General features: G+C 37.7%; 1 protein-coding gene across 3 annotated transcripts in view; it reads right to left on the bottom strand.

The window, feature by feature from the left end:
- The window catches only part of CDH13 (cadherin 13), a 1699366-nt gene that overhangs the window by 640357 nt on the left and 1046068 nt on the right, over positions 1-12941 (bottom strand). The window lies entirely within an intron of this gene.

The raw sequence follows: 12941 nt of genomic DNA, 5'->3' as shown, positions 1-12941 counted from the left end.
GTAGCTCTGTTAAGCTTTGTCTTCCTAGAAATAGAAACTGAAGGGCTTAGAGTGGAATAGTCCCTGTGGGTTGAGATATAGAACCAGAGCAGAGAGTTGCCTGCATGTAAATCCAGGCAAAAGTCAGATGAATCCAGGCAAGAGCTGGGACCATAAAAGAGGAGCCATAGTGTTTGGAAGTCAGCCTTGAGTTAAGATAAAAGAAGACTTTACTTGGGTACTCAGTGCTGACTGATAATGTTGTAGTTTACTGTGATAGGGGTGGATGGTGTTTGTACTTTCTTTTTTATTTTTGCTTTTTGGAGGGGTCGGGTAGGGCAATTGGGATTAAGTGACTTGTCCAAGATCACATGGCTAGTTTTGTGTTAAGTATATGAGGCCAGATTTGAATTCAAGTCCTCCTAACTCCAGGAACGGTACTCTCTTCACTGTGCCACCTAGCCACTCCATGTTTGTACTTTCTGCTACCTTTGAGGATGATTGACTTAAGGATGATCTCAAGTCAAGATGAAAGAAGACTTTACTTGGGTACTTATATTGATTGAAGAGATTGTGACATACTGAATGATATGTTTTTGACTAAGACTATGTGGCCACCTTAGTTATAAGTTGTTATGTTATATTGTGAATGTTGTGCTGTAGTTTTTTGAATGTTTTCCTTTAGTTTGTTGCTGAATAAATAGAGAGTTCACTATACTATGCAATTAGATTCTTAAAGTTATTCACAGCAGAATTCTTCAGGACAACTGGTCATGATTGACTTTACATTGAGCTGCAAGGGATATGAGATATCATCACATACATTACTTTTAACTTATATTGCTGTTTGACATCTGTTTCTAAAAGGACCAATGCTGTCATTGGGTGATGTCTTGACTTATTCACAAACTGGATTTAAATGAGGAAGAGTTTCACAAAGTCATCAGCCTCACTCTGTCTTCCAGTATCATCAAAATCCAGTGGCAAGACAAAAGTCAAAATGACTGATGATGGCCCAGGATGCAGTGGATGACCTTGGAGTCTTCAACGTCTGACTAAACTCTAAGTGCTCCACACCAACTGCTTCAGTGGCCTTCATGACCATTGGAACAAATTGTTCACATCCACGAATTCCACCAGGGGAAGTCTTCATATGCTTGGGCAAGACATGTTCCCAACTAACTGATGGGTTTGAGATTACCTTCAACCTGGTTAGCCCATCTGCTGAGGCCGTTTTACCTGGGCTCAGGCCCAGGCTGTACATATTGCAGCTTTTTAGAGCCACTGTGAAAATTTCAAATTAGAGATGAAAAACCAAGGTCCAGAGAATTTAAGATATTAACATCCTCTTACTCAAGAGTCAATGAGCTTCCCTTTGAACCAGGATGCCTACTAAATTAGGAAGCCATGTAATTTATCCTACTCTGCATGTATCTTATATGTAACAACTTCTTTACATGGTGCTTCCTCTACTAGAATGCATGTTTCTTGAAGAAAGATCCTATTTACCTTTCTTTGAATCCCCACATTTAGAACAGTAACTGTCTCATGCTGAGTGCTTAATAAACGTTTGCTGATTGACTTACTCACAACATCTCTCTGATGGCAAAAACTGCTAACTTCTCTTGCCTAGCCTCACTTTCTGTCCTCGCCCTAGCCACATGTTCACAGATTCCCAGAAACATTATGGGTCTAGATATGATACCATCAGGCATTTCAAACTCATATCATGAAATAAAACAAACCAGACAAGAGTCATATGGGGCTCAGCGTGGGAACAGGAACAGCATGAGGCCCTGCCCCAAGTTGGGGAATTAAGCTTTGGGGTCAGTTCAGAGCTACACTATAAAAATACTTTTTCCTATCCCACAGCATTGTTGTTGCAGTAAAGGAGCTGGCCAAGAGGTCAGAGAAGCTGCATGCCCAGACACCTCTCACAAAAGGATCAGTCCCCACAAGTCACTGTGATAAAGCATGTAAGCACATTGAACAAAAATTGGCCAGGTGCCCAGGAGCCAAGGGGGACCTGCTGCTGAGGTTTCAAATCAGCTCATGCCTCCTCTGGGAATAGCTCTGAAGGCAGCCAAGCATCCAAGCACCCGAGTGCCAGAACAGCTGAGCTGTCCCACACTTTAAGACGCAGCTGTGCTGAAGGAGTAATTTTGATTTTGTTTTTGTTATATTGTTCTTTTCTTTGCCACCTGCAATAACATTTTTCTGCCCAGGGGGTCTGCCTGAAGTCACCAAGAACTTAGGACTCCTCAGTGCTTCCCTGTTTCATTTATAGCTGTACTTATCTCTAAAATGGGATAGTACTACCCATCATGATGACTTTAACAGTCTAACTGTGAAAATGAAATGAGAGAATGACAATGTGCTTTGAAAACTATAACATGCTAAACATATGAAAAAAATTAGTAGTGTTTTTAAAAAAATTGTAAATGTATATAATAAAATGACATGGTACATTGATAAATTTATAAACAAACATGTATATGTATAGATGTGTATGTGTGTGTACACATATTTAAGTAGCTGAGTTACCAGGTATTGTTAATATTAGAATTGTGTGTGTTCTAATAGGGACCAAGCTCCTTTCTGGTCATCCAAGTAACTCTGGAAAGCAACATATATCCAGAGCCTTAAGCAGTAGATGTGGTGGGAGGTAGAAATAAGGATCAAACAAGGCTTTCAAGAAATCAGTATCCAGGGAATCATTTTTCCTTGCCTGCCTCAAACTCCAAACACTCTTTGAAGTACAGGCCAAATGCTACCTCCTTTCAAGAGTTCTTAGTACCCCACATGTATCATCTTTTACATAATATTGTGCTCTGGGACCATGCTACATCCCCATAATAGAATATAAACTTCTTGAGGTCAAGGACTGTTACATTTTTTTTTTTGTAGCCCAAGTGTCTGGCAAAAATTCTTGTCAAGTAGTGAGGGCTTAATAAATACTGAGTAATTCATTGGTTATTGATGGTTTGCAGGACCATATAATCAAAATTTCAGAGTAGGGGCTCAACTTGTGATTCATAAGCTTGTTTATAGCCAAAGTCTATGTGTATACATACACAGATAGAACATATATATTTATAGATGCATATACATAACCATGCTTATATACATATAAATAGAAAACCAGTTAAATGGAACATTGTAATTCAATCAAATTGGTTTCTTTGATAATTCTACGTTTTATTTTTTTTTACTTTTAAAACTATTATTCTGAGAAGAGGTCCATAGATTCCACCAATAACAATGGTCCATGACATAAATAAGATAAGAACCTTTCTGTAGAGCTAGAAGGGACCTGAGAGATCACTCAGTTCAACACATTCATTTAAAGATACAGAAATTGGAAGTTTAGAAAAGTTTAGTGACTCATCCATGATTATACAGGTACAGAGTCAGGATTAGAATCTTTTCCAATACTCTCAGCACTGCACTAAGTTTGATCTTTTAAAATTATAGCTTCCATGGAGCTACTGTCATATTTCTGCAATGAATTATTGCAATGCATTATTTAACCACGAGGATTTCAATTCCTTGTTCAACATGGGGTACAGTAACTAAAACAAAATTTTATTTACTTATGCTTTTGTTAGAAAAAGGGGTATATGAAACTAGGTTTCAGAGGTATCTGGGTGCTATCTTTAAATTCCTCCTAATTGTCACCCACTTCCTAGCACAGGGCCTGGCATATAATAGATGTTTAATAATTTTGGGGGGTGGGGGTTGAAAGATTGAGATTCTTGAGGAAGAGCAAATGCTTGGCTATTGCCAAAACTGTAAATGCTACTTCAAAAAAAGCCACAACATACTTTCTTTCTGTAATAGTAATGGAATTTAAAAATCACCCTGTATTGGCTTGGTTTTTGGGTTGAGTGTTAAGACCCAGGGCTTGTGAATCCCACTTATGGGACAGACTCGTTGACCTGAAAAAAGAGAGCTGAACTGGGAGGAGCTGGTGCTGTGGATTTAGAGAAGGCCTGAGCAGAGAGAGAAGCAGAAGAACTTTTGGGAGCAGCATTGTGGAAGATTGCTGAGGGCCAGTTGGAGCTGCCCAGGACTTTTGAGAGCTGCCACCCAGCGTTGCCAAGGACTGAGGAGACATGGCTGTGATGCTGGTGTTTTGTTTGTCTGTTTTGATGTTGTTTTGCCAGATTCATCTGCTGGTGAAGGACAGTGCTGTTGTTGCAGAGGTCCTGGAACCTTGCTGTTGTGAACCAACAGAAGCCCTGAAGAAGCATTTTCTTGTTGTATGTTTACAAAAATCCTGGAAGAGGGTCTTGCTCATATTTTCAGGGGTCCTGAGACTGTTCTGCAGGCAAAGAGTGAATTGATGAGGACACTAGCAATGTATATTGTGGTCTTGTTAAGCTTTGTCTCCAGAGGAACAGAGATTGTTGAGAAACTGCCTCGGGTCAAGATGAAGAAAAGACCTCTCTTTGGGTACTAAATTCTGTGATGATATCTTAACCTTGCTGTAGCTCAGGGGTAGATGATGGCCTTTGTGCTCTCTACTGCCCCTTTTGAGAAGGTGCATGGTTAACTGATGATAATTGTAATTCAGTTGTGATCCAGGGGTGGGAAACTTGAATTTTGTGTGTGTGTGTGTGCTCTGTGATTGAACAAATGAATATACTTTGTTTGTGATTGGAAACTAATCTCCATTTGAGAAGAGAGACTTTGTGATTGACTAAATGCATGTCCTGCCCAGGGGTAGAGTAGTACTTGGAAATTATTGGATCACTCTTGGTGAATGCTGTATTTTGATTTTCTCTGTTCTGTGAATATTTTGCCTTAATTTGTCACTGAATAAAATGGAAAGTTACTATGCTGGTATTAGGAACCTTGGAAGTTGCCTTTGTTGGCATTACATTTTCCTGTCCCCCTTAAGTACTTTAATTCACTCCTTCAGTCTTTCATTCAATACACATTTGCTGAACCCCCATTGTGTGCAAGCTGTCCACTCTGTGGGGGATAAAGAGATGAAGAAAACATGGGCTCTGCCCTCAAGGACATTCTAAGGTAGGAGGTATGTGCCCATCAGGACTTTAGTATCCTCCCCAAAATGACATAAATGTTTCTTCATTCACAGCAATTAAAAAAAGACAAAAACCTTCTAGCAATTTCAAAATACCAGTGGATTTAATGACTAAGCAGGAAGCCCATAGTGTTGCCAAAAGAGCAGGCATGATGGAGAGGGCCTCATAACTGTCTCTGTCTTTCTGGTTCCTGCCCCATGCTATTAGCAATGTTTGGACCCACGCTGAGAGTGGAGGGTAGGGGCACTGGATTTACTTTGCTTTGTGCTTTTAATATAGGGGTGTGTGTTTTCCCTTAATCACAATTTCCAGATGAACAACTTTACCAGTATCAGTCTTCTAGGACATTTCTTAGAGTTGCAAAATCTTTTCTTCAATAACACAATCTGTGAGGAATAATACTTATTTTGCTGCATTATTCTGAAAGCACAATTTAGCTTCTCTAGAAAAAGACATTAGATTGATGCAAATGCTGATTTCAAATAAGCATGTCGCATTTCTAGTGAATATATGTGATAAGTGTTTCCATAATATCATTCCTGAAATTTCCCCATGGAGAGTTGAGGGGAAAAAAGGTGTTTAATTTCTTTATCAATTATTATCCTTTCTAATCTAGGAAGAAGAAGAAGAAAAAGAAAAAAAAACAACTTTAGAATTCTGAGGCAGTATTGTGCTGCCCTTTGTTTATTGTCTTGCCCACATGGGTCAGAAACAATAGAGTTAGAACCTGTCTTTCTTAAAATCAAAATTATACTAGAGACACTTCTTAAAGGCATGGTCTTTTGTATCTTTTTGTAACCTTGGCACTTAGTACATTTGCCTGGCATATAGCAGGCACTTACATGATTATTATTTGAATGACTAACACAGCTACTTGTGAACCAACTACAACCTTTTATTTTGTGCTCCCCAGGATAGCAAATGAATGCAGTCCTAGAAGAAAGCATGAATATCTACACTGGTAAATCAGAAAATCTGCCAAATACATGCCAATGTAGCCAAGACATTCCTGATTCACTTGGCCAAGGGTATTGCTGGCTACTGAACTGATATCCTTGCTGATTCTTGCTCATATCCTTTATGGCCTTCAGAAGTAATCCTAAGGTTGACTGTCAAACTAGATTTTTCAATGGAGGGAAACCAGGATTGTCAGGATACATGAAACTATGGCATTTGGTTAGAGCCAGTGGGAATATGTTGCCTGGTCAAGAGGATGTTTATAGTGTCTACCATATAAGGGTATTTCAAACAGTTTTAGTTATATCATGCTTGGATTTTTTTTCATATTAGAATAATGCTCAAAAGAAATAGAGAATAAGAATTAGATTTCAGCTGAGATGTTGAAAATAATTAACAAATATTTAATTGTAATGATGTATAATGTTGGTCAGTAATTATATCATTATTCTGCTTTTATCCAAAAACTAGAACTGGGAACAACAGACAGAAGTTGAATAGAAACAGATAACGGCTTCATGTAAGAGAAAACCACAGAAATAGAGTTGTACAAAACGGGAATGAGTTGTCTCAAGAGAAAGTGGTTTTCCTCTTACTGAATCTCTTCAAAGAGATATTGTATCACTGTCAGAGCTGTTGTGGGAGACAGCATTCTTTTTCAATAAATCAATAATTATTATTTAAGCATTTGTGTTGAAGGGCAACTATGTGGCAAAATGGAAAGAGTATTAGGTGTTGTCAAATCCAGCCTTGTACACTTCCTAGCTACATGCCCCTGGGTAAGTCACTTAAGCCTATTTGCCTCAGTTTTCTTATCTGTAAATTGAGCCAGTGTCAGGGTGGGAGGAAGGAAATGGCAGACAACTCCAATATCTTTGCCAAGAAAATCCCAAATGTGGTCACAAAGAATCAGACACAACTGAAACAACTGAACAACAACAAGCATTTACTATGTGTCACTGCTGTAGACATCACAGGATACAAAGACAAAAATGAAACAGTCCCTGCCTTGAAATAACTTTTATTCAATTGAGGGTGGTTGGGGGGGGGGGAGAGAGAAAATGTATATATGTAAGCTTATATACAATAAATAGAAGGGAATTTTTGGTTACAATCTTTAGCAGATTGGGTATCAGGAAAACTTCCATGTACTTAGAAAGTGACATTTTACCCAACTTTTGAAGGAAATAGCATTTTTAAGAAATGGAGGCGAGGAGAAAATCAGCTAGTATTAAAGGCATGGGTCAAAAGATGGAGGCATACAGGAGAAGAGCAATAAGAAAGCCTGTTTGCCTAGACAGAAGAAAGGGGAATATTATAGAGAAGGATGAATAGCTAAACTGAGGGTAGGCTGTTGAGGTCTGTAAAGGTCAAACAGAGAAGTTTACTTCTTTATTTTTTTTCTTTTTGGAGGGGGGAAGGTAGAGCAATTGGTGACTTGCCCAAGGTCATATGGCTAGTTTTGTGTTAAGTATCTGAGGCCAGAATTGAACTCAGGTCCTCCTGACTCCAGGGCAGGTGTTCTATTCACTATACCACCCAGCTGCCCCGAGAAGTTTACTTCTGATCTGAAAGGTAAAAGGGAGCCACTAGGGTTTGATGAATGGGTGAATAACATATGCCTATGCTTTGGGAAAATCACTTTGGCATCTGGGGAAAGGATCCTTTGGGGAAGGGGAGAGAGTTTAGGCAGAGACACCACTGAGGGGAAAAGGGCAAAAATGTGAAGAAAACAGATTTTAAAAAGATAAGGTTCAGAAAACGTGTGGAGCTGAATGTGGGGGATCAAGGCGAGAAGTCTAGGACAACACCAAGGTTATAAACCTAGATGTCAAGAAAGATGGTGGTACCTGCAGCAGAAACAAGAAAGTTTGGAAGAGAAGAGATTTGGGAGAAAAAAGAAGGATTCATTTCTGCACATGTTGAGGCTGAGATTCCACATGATACATCCAGCTTGAAATATCCAATAAATTCATGGGAGATGGAGGAATTAGAGGTAGAGATATTGGGCCAGAATGTATATATTGGTGACAAGTCTGACAAGAGCTTTAAAAATAAAATAGATGAGCTTCTATTTTATCACAGAGGAAGTAGGGAGTCACTGGAACTTATTAAGACATTGATATGCTCAGATCTAAGCTTAAGAAAATCACATTAACAGCTCTGTAGAAAATAAACTGCAGGGGAAAGAAATGATACAGAGAGAGAAAGTAGGAGGCCCTTCAAAGAATCCAGTCAATAGTTTATAAGTAGCTGAACTATGGTGTTAGCTTTGTGTATATAAAGAAAGTTCTATGTGAGAGACATTGTAAAGTAGAAATGAAAACATTTGGCACCAGATTTGATATGCAGGAGGAAGGAGAGCAAAGTATCAAAGATAACACCAAGAATGCAAAGCTGGAGGACTGGAAGAATGGTTATGCCTTCAAATGAAGATGACTTTCTACAAATATATGTTACATAATCTCACAGGGCCTTCATTGTGACAAGCCATTCTTTTTATGCCTCCCTAAATAACTCACTATCCCACTCACCACAGTAGTGTTTCCAAAAGATTTCATTCCTACTCAAACTTCCCATGGCCTCTCCTCCTCTGAGCTGAGAATCTTGTCTTATATTAACCTGAAAAAAATGAGGTCATTCCACAAGAGCTCCCCTTTCTCTCTTCTCATCTGATTATACCTTCTTCCACTATGCCATCTTTCATCACTGTCCTATATAAAAAAATAGTTCTTCTTGCACGGGTACTCTGCATGTACAAATGATCCCATTTAAAGCAAGAGCTAGAGATCTAGGTCTGGGGTAGGAGGAATTATGGCAACAGAACGACAATGAGACTGGATTGTCTTAAACAAAATTAGTAGCAGGTACATAGTTAACTCAGATTGTTTCTAATGACAACATAATATATTGTAATGGAAGAAAAAATAAACAAGTCTTAAATATTGAGACTTTTCCAAAATCTTTGGAAAATTAGCACAAATCTATAAGATTAAGCCATTCCCCAATAAAAGTATATGAACAGTTTCCAGAAGAAATGCAAATAATCAAACAGCATCTAAAATTGTTTTCAAAATCATAAATAACCAGAGAAATGCAAATTGGAACAACCCTAAAGTATCACTTTATAATCATCAAATTAGCAAAGATGTTAAAAGATGAAAAAATTCAGTGTTGGAAGCAATGCAGGAAGATACACATGCTAATTCACTCCTGTTGTAACTAGTTTAACACTTCAGGGAAAACAATTTGGAATTAGGCAAAGAAAGTTATTAAATTGTTTATAAAATCATAGAATTTCAGTTTGAAAGTAATGCATTGGTCTTCTAATCAAATATAGATATAGATCTGAAAAGGCATATAGGTAATTTTTTTTTAAATTATCATTTATTCTGCCCCCGAGACCTCCATATCATCATCTCCAGTGGTAGCCCATTTCATATGGCAGTTTTAATTATTTGAAGTTTTTTTTACTAATATCAAGACTGAATCTGCCTCTTTGAAACTTCCAGTCAATGTTCCTGGATTTGCTGGGACTAAATAAAACATGTCTGGTCCCTCTTTCACATGACGACCTTTCAGATACATAGAGATAGATATCATATTCCCTTGAATCCTTTCTCCAAGTCTAACATTCCTAGTTTCTCACCCTTTTCTCATAGGACATGAACTCAACTCCCTTCACTACCCCCAGGGACTCTCCAGATTTCTGATATCTTTCGTAATGTCCTTGAAACAATCTAATGTAATTGTCCTTCTTTTGCCACATCTCCTCCTTGCCCAGACCCAGATCTCTGGATCTGGCTGAAACATAGTGATAGCCAATGTTTTGTCTTTAAAAAGTCTATGTAAAATTGTAGTGTTTCTCCTTCTGATGCCTTCACCTCCTCCTCCTCCTCCACATCTTCCTCCTCTTTTCATCCTTACTCTATCATAGTCCAGTTTGATCTCTATTAACCCACATTAACACACATTAACACATAGCTATTCTCTCCCTTCTATCTTCCTTGGAGCACTGCAAGAACTGAACATAAGACTACAGAAATGGCATGAAGAGTAATAGTATAGAGGGGCTATCAACTCTTTATTCCCATAAATTGTCCTTCTAATTGAGTCCAAGATGAAATCGACTTTTTATGGCTTTTTATATCTATTTCACACTGCTGAATCCTATTGAGCTTTCAGTCTGCTAAAAGATCCAGATCTTTTACAGATAAAATGTTGTCTAGTCATGCCTCCCTTATCCTAAATTAGTGATTTTTAAGAAATATGTTGAACCTAAGAAATATGTTCAACATTAGATTGAACCCCATTGAATTTGATCCTACTGGATTTAGCCCAATACTCTAGTTTGTCACAGTCTTTTTAACTAATTACCCTATGATTTCAGGATGTTAGCTCTCTCTTCCAGGTTTGTGCCAACTGTAAATCTGATGAGCACATTATCTCTGACTCTATCCAAGTCATACATAACAATGATAGGCAACACACATTCAAGCACGTATATCTGGGGCCTTCCAATGGGGACCTAGCTGGTGAGCTGACACTGGGCCATTAACAATTACTGTTCAAGTATAGCCCAATGGCTCTGAACACATCTGATTGTATTATTTTCTAATCTACATTTCTCTACCTTTGCTAAAACAATAGCATAAGATGCTAAAGTGTAGGACAACTGAATCTAATGAATTCCATTGTTTAGTATTCTTGTTAAAAAGGAAATGAATTTAGTCTGTCATGACATGTTCTTGGCAAAGTCAGATGGGAAATTGGTCATTGTGATCCTGGCTTTTTTTTTTTTTTTGATGCTCACTGAACTTTATTTTTATGATATCTTCTAGAATTTTCTCAGGAATTGAAGTGAAAGTCTTTGATTTGTTGAATCTATACTTTAATCTGTTCTTTTCACTTTAAAAAATCATGAAGTTTGCCTTTTTAAAGTCTCACAATACCTTATACCATTTTTAAAACTGTTTCCATGTTATGTAATGGGAAGGATGGTGGGACAAGGGACATTTATTCATAGATTAAATTTCCCTTATAACAAAATAAAATGTGGTATTAAAAGAAATAGGTAACTATTAAGAACAGCTATGTGGAGAGGCAACATAGTATCATAAGATAAGGTGTTGGATCTGGAGTTAGAAATATTTGTATTAAAATCCTACATCTGGAATTTATTAGCTCTGTAACTAAAGATATGCAATTTAATTTCTCTGAGCCTCAGTTTCTCCATGTGTTAAACAAAAATAACAATATGTTCTATTATCTACTTCACAAGGTTGTTATGAAGCTCAAATGAGATCATGTATATTAAAACTATTGCAAACTTTAAAGTACTTTAGGGCAGTAAAAACAGCAACATGTAACAGTGACTAGAATAGGACATGGAATTAGGAAGATTAAAGCATTACCCATGACACATATTGGTTGTAGGACCCTATGCAACTCATTTATTTTTTTCAATATTCCTAGGCCACTGTAAGACTATAAATCAAAAAATAATTACTTATCTGATTTATACAGACAGAAGGAGTCTCCTCCCCCTGGACTTTTCTTTATACCAATAAAATCACAGATCTAAACAAAAACAAATTACCATGATCATGATCATCACCACCATCATCAATTATATCTCCAGGGTTCAGAGAATGGAATATTGCAAAGTGGTAACAAGTTACAGGGAGAAACATTTCAGTATAACGTAACAAAGAACTAAAGCCTCGCATTCCTTATTGATGGAAGTGTCCAAGCAGTGGCTGAATGAGATTCTTGTTTAGGATGAATGCAGATATTCAGAAAATTATTTGACTATGTGAGGTCCTTTGGATTCTGTGATACAACCACATACTGATCTTTGCCATGGAGAAACATTAAATTCAAGAGGATTATAGCTTTTGAGCAAGAGTTTCCACCTACCACCCACCCAGTCATGGGCAAAGGATACAAGTTACAATGCCAAGGCATTTACCTTCTGTTCTCCACAAAATGGATAAATTCATTGGGCTTCCCAAGGGGAAGAGGCTAGATTTTCAGGTTTAATTCTATATGGATCACATCAAGGTCCAGTTAGACTTGAAAATATGAAAAAAATAACATACACACATGAGTTTTATTTATGTTGGTAGGGGGTAAGCTTTCTTTTGCACAACATGCTTGTCCCTGACATTTCTAAATGCTAATATCGCCATATTTTCAATAGAGGAAGCCTTCTTGGAATGAATAGCAGCATCCCCTGAGGTCAGAGAATGTGAAACTCAACTGCTTCCTGTATGGTCTCAGTAAAAGGTAAAACTTCTGATACCAGGTCCTTCAATAGCTTGCTCTGGAAGAAATAATTAACAACAGCAGCAGCAGCAGCAATGGATAGCACCAATTTCACAATGGTAGATCTTTTTTTTTCTTAACTATATAGACTGTAATCATTTCTGGGCTTGAATTTCCTTATCTATAAAGGGAAATGGATTGGATTAGATGATCCCAAAAGTCCTTTCCAACTTCACAATCCCATGATTCCATGATTGCAAGTGCTCAGGGCATAGTCATAATTATCCAGGGACACACTAAACTCCCTTTCAAAATTGTTCCTTTGTAACTCACCTGAAGTTTCCATGCAATGAATGCTCCAGTTAAATTTAGAACCTATCCCTAATGCTGGTGAAAAAAATCTCTACAGGGAATCAAAGCCCTTAAACTGTAAGGAAGAGAAAAGCTCACCCTTGTCTCAGGAGGTTTCCATTTAGAAGATTTTAGGATACAATATGTAATCTTACAGGAAGGAATGATGGGGGTGAGGGATGTCTATATTTATTAGAAGCTCTATTGGAGGTCACAAATGAAAAGATAATATCAACACTGATGATCAAAGAAAGTGGAATGTCTCTGCTTAACCACCTCAGACTACAAATAGGACTGCCCTTGTATGATTCACTGGCATTGGACCAAAAGACTGAC

The sequence above is a fragment of the Petaurus breviceps genome, unplaced genomic scaffold (assembly GCF_028583685.1).
Source record: "Petaurus breviceps papuanus isolate PSGF00001 unplaced genomic scaffold, PetGlider_PUasm1.0 90845, whole genome shotgun sequence".
Lineage (NCBI taxonomy): Eukaryota > Metazoa > Chordata > Mammalia > Diprotodontia > Petauridae > Petaurus > Petaurus breviceps.
This window is presented reverse-complemented; position numbering and strand designations above follow the sequence as displayed.